The 7,070-nt window shown below is 38.2% G+C and overlaps 1 pseudogene; it reads left to right on the forward strand.

Annotated features, from left to right (window-relative positions):
* LOC107639474 overlaps positions 1–7,070 on the forward strand; it is a 70,401-nt pseudogene that overhangs the window by 27,139 nt on the left and 36,192 nt on the right.

The raw sequence follows: 7,070 nt of genomic DNA on the forward strand, positions 1-7,070 counted from the left end.
AATGAAGGATGAGCCAACGTTAGTGACACTCAACATTGTCACTAACGTTGGGATGGCTAAAAGATGGCCACGTTAGAAGCCACGTTAACCTAGTTAACGTGGACTCCAACGTGAGACCTAGGGGAACATTGGAACGTTAGTGAAAATGATGAATGTCACTAACGTTCTCGAAGGATGGCAAAGGCCACGTTAGAAGCCACGTTAACCTAGTTAATGTGAGCTTTAACGTGAAGCAAGAAGGGGCACACTGGAACGTTAGTGACAATGTTGAGTGTCACTAATGTTCTCGAAGGTTGACAAGGCAACGTTAAAAGCCACGTTAACCTAGTTAATGTGGGTTTTAACGTGAGGCAAAGGGGTGCATTGGAACGTTAGTGACAATGTTAAGTGTCACTAACGTTCCCGAACTTAGACTTTCACTAAATGATTAACACTCCTTACGCCCTGAGTTGAAGTCTCTGCCCACTTTGCACTTTCTCTCTGCAAGTAAAGCCAAGCCCAAATAAAGAAAGGAACTGCTTCAAACTCAAGATCCAAAGGCCCAATACTTGAAGAGTAAACTAGAAGCTGAGAAGAGTAGTATATATAGGAGTAGCTTTGAATTGTAAAGAAGTTCGGAAAGTTGGGAAAAAGGAGAATTACTCTCTGTATTTTACTTTCTTTGCAAATTTCTAGTTTTATGATGTATTCTCCATCTTTATTTTCATTTTCAAGAAATATGAACAACTAAACCCCTTTCATTGGGTTAGGGAGCTCTGTTATAATTTGATGGATCAATACTAATCTTCATTATTCTTCTTCTATCTTTCCTCTTGATTTTACTTGAAAGCTTTCGATCTTCATCCAATTGAGTAGTTATCTTGGAAGAAAAGCTATTCAAACTTGGATCTCTTTTAAACCTTGGAAGAGGAATGAAAAGATCAAGCTGGAAATGCTTTCTCATGCTGGACCAAATTGGGTTTGGATGGGTATGTGACTATAACCCTCTCAATACTTGGTTATTCTGTAATTTATTTTCAGTCATTTACTTCCAGTCCTTTAATTCTAGCATTTACTTTTCTGTTATTTACATTCCCGCCATTTTATTTTTTGCAACTCTCAACCCAATTTATGGATTAGCTCAACTAGAACATTCTTCTAATTAAAGTTGCTTGATCAATCAATCCCTGTGGGATTCGACCTCACTCTATTGTGAGTTTTTACTTGACGATAACTTCGGTACACTTGCTGAAGGGAGATTTGTTGAGAGACAAGTTTCCCCCGCATCAGAGCCAACTTTGTGCCACTTTTGTGCCTGAAGCACAACTTCCCTCGTGCGCGCGCGCCACTGACGCGCACGCGTCCTCTGCTAGCACCCTCACCGACGCGCCAGCACACCTTGCGCGCGCGCGCCGGTTGCGCGAGTCAGTTTAATACCTTCGCGCCTTGCCCTGTTTTTCTTTATCTCAACCCCTTTTCTTTCTTAGTTTCTTTTCCTTCTTCCTCCATCTTTTCCCTCCTCTTCTTCTCCTTTCTCCATAATTCACCACCACTGTCTCCGGCCACTCACCAGCGACAACCTCCTTTTCTGGTGGCACTACACTTCTTCTATTTTCTTTCTCATCTTCACAAAAGAAGATTCAACCTTGTTCCTTCTTACTTTTCAAGGTTTCACTTCTTCTACTTCTCTTCTTTATTTTCTCTTGCATTATTTCTTCTAGTTAGATGCTTCTTATTGCTTTACTTAGTTTCTCTCTCACTTGCATGATGATGTTTCTTACTTCTTGTTTGCTTACTTTTCCTTTTTCCTTATTTCTCCATAGATGTTGAATTTGAGCTTAATTTGCATTAATAGATCTTTTGTCATTCTTTTTCTAATCTTTGCCATTGTGTGATGTTTATGTGATGATTGATGTTCAATTTTGGACTTTGAATTGGTTTAGTATCTCATAATTGCTCATTGCTTGATTATTGCACGCCAAGTGTTCGAGGAAATGCACACATACCATTTTGGTTCATTTTAGTCGAAGATTTTCAAATTGGTGCTCCCTCCTCATTCACTTGCTTTCTCTTAAATGCATTGAGTCTAATTTGTGTGCCTCAAGTTCATACTTGCCAATTAGATATTGATTGAACATGACTTGCTCTTTATTATGGATGCTTGAGATCACTCTTCTCATGCCATTGCATGCTTTACTTCCTCTTGCATCCCATGCCAAGTGTTATGACCCTTGCTTTTACTTTCACCATGGGCACTACAAGTCACTTGCATGTTTTTGTCAAAATTGATTATTGGGTTTAATGTTTTCCTTCTTCCCTTCATTCTTAGGATGGCCACCAAGAAAGGCAAGGAGATAGCTTCGAGGAAACCGGCCGCAGAAAGGGCACCCCAAAGGTCAAACTCTAAGGCGCGTGAGTTTAAACAACTTTAAACAACTTTTAGAGATTTATTTTGTATCTCATGACATTTTAGATCTGAACTTTGTACTCTTTGATGGCATGAGTCTCTAAACTCCATTGTTGGGGGTGAGGAGCTCTGCTGTGTCTCGATGAATTAATGCAAGTATTTATGTTTTCTATTCAAATACGTTTGTTCCTATCTAAGATGTTCATTCGCGCTTCATTATGATGAAGGTGATAATCCATGACACTCATCATCATTCTCAACCCATGAACGTGTGCCTGACAACCACTTCCATTCTACATGAGATTGAATAAGTTTCTCTTAGATTTCTTAATCAGGATCTTCGTGGTATAAGCTAGAATCTATTGGCAGCATCCTTGAGAATCTGGAAAGTCTAAACCTTGTCTGTGGTATTCCGAGTAGGATTCCAGGATTGGATGACTGTGACGAGCTTCAAACTCGCGAGTGCTGGGCGTAGTGACAGACGCAAAAGGACAGCAGTTCCTATTCCGGTATGATCGAGAACTGACAGATGATTAGCCGTGCGGTGACAGCACAACTGGATTATTTTCACTGAGAGGATGGATGGAAGCCATTGACGACGGTGACCCACCAATACACAGCTTGCCATAGGAGGAACGTGCGTGCGTGAACAAGAAGACAGAGGAAAGCAGAGATTTGGAAGACAAAGCATCTCCAAAACTCCAACATATTCTCCGTCATTGCACAATAAGTATTTATATTTATGCCCTTTCACCTTTTACAATTGAACTTGATAAACACTGTTGTTGGCATCCTGACTAAGAATAATAAGATAACCATAGCTTGCTTCAAACCAACAATCTCTGTGGGATTCGACCCTTACTCACGCAAGGTATTACTTGGACGACCCAGTGCACTTGCTGGTTAGTGGTATGAGTTGTAAAAAGTGTGATTTACAATTTGTGCACCAAGTTTTTGGTGCCGTTGCCGGGGATTGTTCGAGTTTGGACAACTGACGGTTTATTTTGTTGCTTAGATTAGGAAAAATTTTTCTTTTTGGTTTAGAGTCTTCTAATATTGTTTTTGGTTAAAATTTTCTTTTTAAAATCCTTTTTTTTAATTTTTAAAAAATTTTATTCTTAGTTTTTAAAAATACTTTTTCAAAACAAATGTTACATTTACTGCCCAATTGGCTAGAGCGTTGGTCTGTGTTCTTGGTAATTGGGTACCTTCTTTTTAAAATTCTTTTTCAAAAATAATTTTTACATTAAATCTTGTGCCAAACTTTAAGTTTGGTGTTTTCTTGTTGATTTTTCTTTGGTTTTCGAAAATCTTATTTTGGTTTTCTAAAAATTTTAAGTTTGGTATTCTTTCTTCATGTTCTTGTGTTCTTGTGAGTCTTCAAAGTGTTCTTGAGTTTTCCTTGTGTCTTGGTCTTAAAATTTTTAAGTTTGGTGTTCCTTGGTGTTTTCCCTCCAAAATTTTTGAAAACAAGGAGCATTAGATCTAAAAATTTTAAATCTTGTGCTATCTTATTATTTTTCTCTTTCCTCTTTAAATTCAAAAATATCTTTTCTCTCTATTTTAAAACAAATTTTCGAAATTTACTTTTAAAATTCAGATTTTTATTTCAAATTTTAAAATCTTTTTCAAATCATATCTTTTTCAAAACTCCCTAACCATTTTTTTTCTCTCTCTCCATTTTTTCGAAAATCTTCACCCATTTTTATTTATTTTATTTTAATTTATTCTATTTTCGAAATAAATAATAAATAAATAAATAAAAAATTTTTTTCTCTATTTTACATCATCTCCCTTTCTCCATCATGGATCTAAGTGGAAATGAACAGTCCAGAAGGACTCTGGGGTCTTATGCTAACCCCACTACTGCTTCATATGGGAGTAGTATCAGTATACCCTCCATTGGAGTCAGTAGCTTTGAGCTGAATCCTCAGCTCATTATCATGGTGTAGCAAAGTTGCCAGTATTCCGGTCTTCCACAGGAAGAACATACAGAGTTTCTGGCACAGTTTTTACAAATTGCTGACACAGTACATGATAAGGAAGTGGATCAGGATGTCTACAGATTATTACTGTTCCCATTTGCTGTAAAAGACCAAGCTAAGAGGTGGTTAAATAACCAACCTAAGGCTAGCATAAAGACATGAAAACAGTTGACAGAAAAATTCCTGAATCAATACTTGCCTCCAAAACGGATGACACAGCTAAGGCTAGACATCCAAGGCTTTAAACAAGGAGATAATGAATCTCTTTATGATGCCTGGGAGAGATACAGAGAGATGCTAAGAAAATGCCCCTCTGAAATGTTTTCAGAGTGGGTTTAGCTAGACATCTTCTATTATGGGCTTACAGAAAGAGCTCAGATGTCTCTAGACTACTCAGCTGGTGGATCTATCCACATGAGGAAGACAATTGAAGAAGCTCAAGAGCTCATTGATACAGTTGCCAGAAATCAGCATCTGTACTTAAGAAGCGAACCTTCCATGAAAGAAGAGGCTAAAACAGTGGCTACTGAATTCAATCAACAATTAGATTTTCTAACAAAACAGTTAGCCGAATTCAAGGAGAGGCTACAAGAGACAAGGATGGCTAATATAAATATGGAAGAACAATTAAAGCAAACAAAGCAGCAGCTATCAAAACAAATAACAGAAGAATGCCAAGCAGTTCAATTAAGAAGTGGGAAAATATTAAATACCCCACCTCAAGGCAGCAGGAAGCCAAGAAATGAGAAAACTACCCAAATTTCATCTGAGGACAGTAAGAGCCCAGGAAAAAACAATTCTGGCGCTAAAACGCCAGAAATTGGGTGGAAGGCTGGCACTGAATGCCCAAACCATGTTCAGGATTGGCGTTCAATGCCAGAAACAAGCAAGGAACTGGCGTTGAATGCCCAAAGGAAGCACAGTTCCGGCGTTCAGACGCCAGGAACAGCTGAGGAGTTGGCATCTAACGTCACTCCAGCTTCCAACCCTGGCATTCAAATGCCAATGAGGGATCAGACATACACAAGTGCTGATAACAACCCCTCTAAAAAGGCTTCTCCAACCACCTCTGCAGGAAATAAACCTGCAGCAACTAAGGTTGAGGAATATAAAGCCAAGATACCTTATCCTCAAAAACTCCGCCAAGAAGAGCAGGATAAGCAATTTGCTCGTTGGTGCACGAAATTGTGATCTCATGGTAACGGCGCCAAAAACTCTGTACGCACGTCTTAATAAATTGTTTTTCATTCACAACTTCGATACAACTAACCAGCAAGTGCACTGGGTCGTCCAAGTAATAAACCTTACGTGAGTAAGGGTCGATCCCACGGAGATTGTTGTTATGAAACAAGCTATGATCACCTTGTAAATCTCAGTCAGGCGGATATCAAATAGTTATGGAGTTTTCGAATAATAATAATAAATAAACAGAAAATAAAGATAAAAATACTTATGTATATCATTGGTGAGAATTTCAGATAAAGTTTGGTTTTGCCGCTTAGACCAGGATTTTATTCCTTTAGGTCCTCCTATCCACTGATGCTCAAAGCCTTGGGATCCTTTTTATTGCCCTTGCCTTTTGGTTTTAAGGGTTACTGGCTTTTTGCTCTTACCTCTTGGTTTTAAGAGCTTTTGGCTTTTTCTGCTTGCTTTTTCTCTTTTTTTTTTCTATTTTTTTTGCCATTTTTTTTTCTTCTGCAAGCTTTGTTCTTTGCTGCTTTTTCTTGCTTCAAGAATCATTTTTATGATTTTTTAGATTATCAAATAACATGTCTCCTTGTCATCATTCTTTCAAGAGCCAACATATTTAACATTCTTAAACAACAACTTCAAAAGACATATGCACTGTTCAAGCATTCATTCAGAAAACAAGAAGCATTGTCACCACATCAATATAATTAAAATAAGTTCAGGGATAAATTCGAAACTCATGTACTTCTTGTTCTTTTGAATTAAAAACATTTTTCATTTAAGAGAGGTGATGGATTCATAGGACATTCATAACTTTAAGACAAAGTTACTAACTACTAATGATCATGTAATGAGACACAAACTTAGATAACACTTAACATAGAAAATGAAAAACAGAGAATGTAAGAACAAGGAATGAGTCCACCTTAGTTATGGTGGCGTTTTCTCCTTGAGGAACCAATGATGTCCTTGAGCTCTTCTATGTCTCTTCCTTGTCTTTGTTCCTCCTCCCTCATTGCTTTTTAATCTTCTCTTATTTCATGAAGGATGATGGAGTGCTCTTGATGTTCCACCCTTAATTGTCCCATGTTGGAACTTAATTCTCCTAGGGAGGTGTTGATTTGCTCCCAATAGTTTTGTGGAAGAAAATGCATTTGAGGCATCTCCGGGATCTCATGGTGATGAGCTTCATGCATCTCTTGAGATCCATGAATGGGCTCTCTTGCTTGCTCCATCCTTTTCTTAGTGATGGGCTTCTCTTCCTCAATGGGAATGTCTCCTTCTATAAAAGCTCCAGCTGAGTAACATAGATGGCAAATAAGATGAAGGAAAGCTAGCCTTGCCCCAGGAGAGGGCTTTTCGACTATTTTGTAGAATTCAAGGGAGATGACTTCATGAACTTCTACTTCCTCTCCAATCATGATGCTATGAATCATGATGGCCCGATCCACAGTAACTTCAGATCGGTTGCAAGTGGGGATGATGGAGCGTTGGATGAACTCAACCAT

Source organism: Arachis ipaensis, chromosome B04, assembly GCF_000816755.2.
Source record: "Arachis ipaensis cultivar K30076 chromosome B04, Araip1.1, whole genome shotgun sequence".
Lineage (NCBI taxonomy): Eukaryota > Viridiplantae > Streptophyta > Magnoliopsida > Fabales > Fabaceae > Arachis > Arachis ipaensis.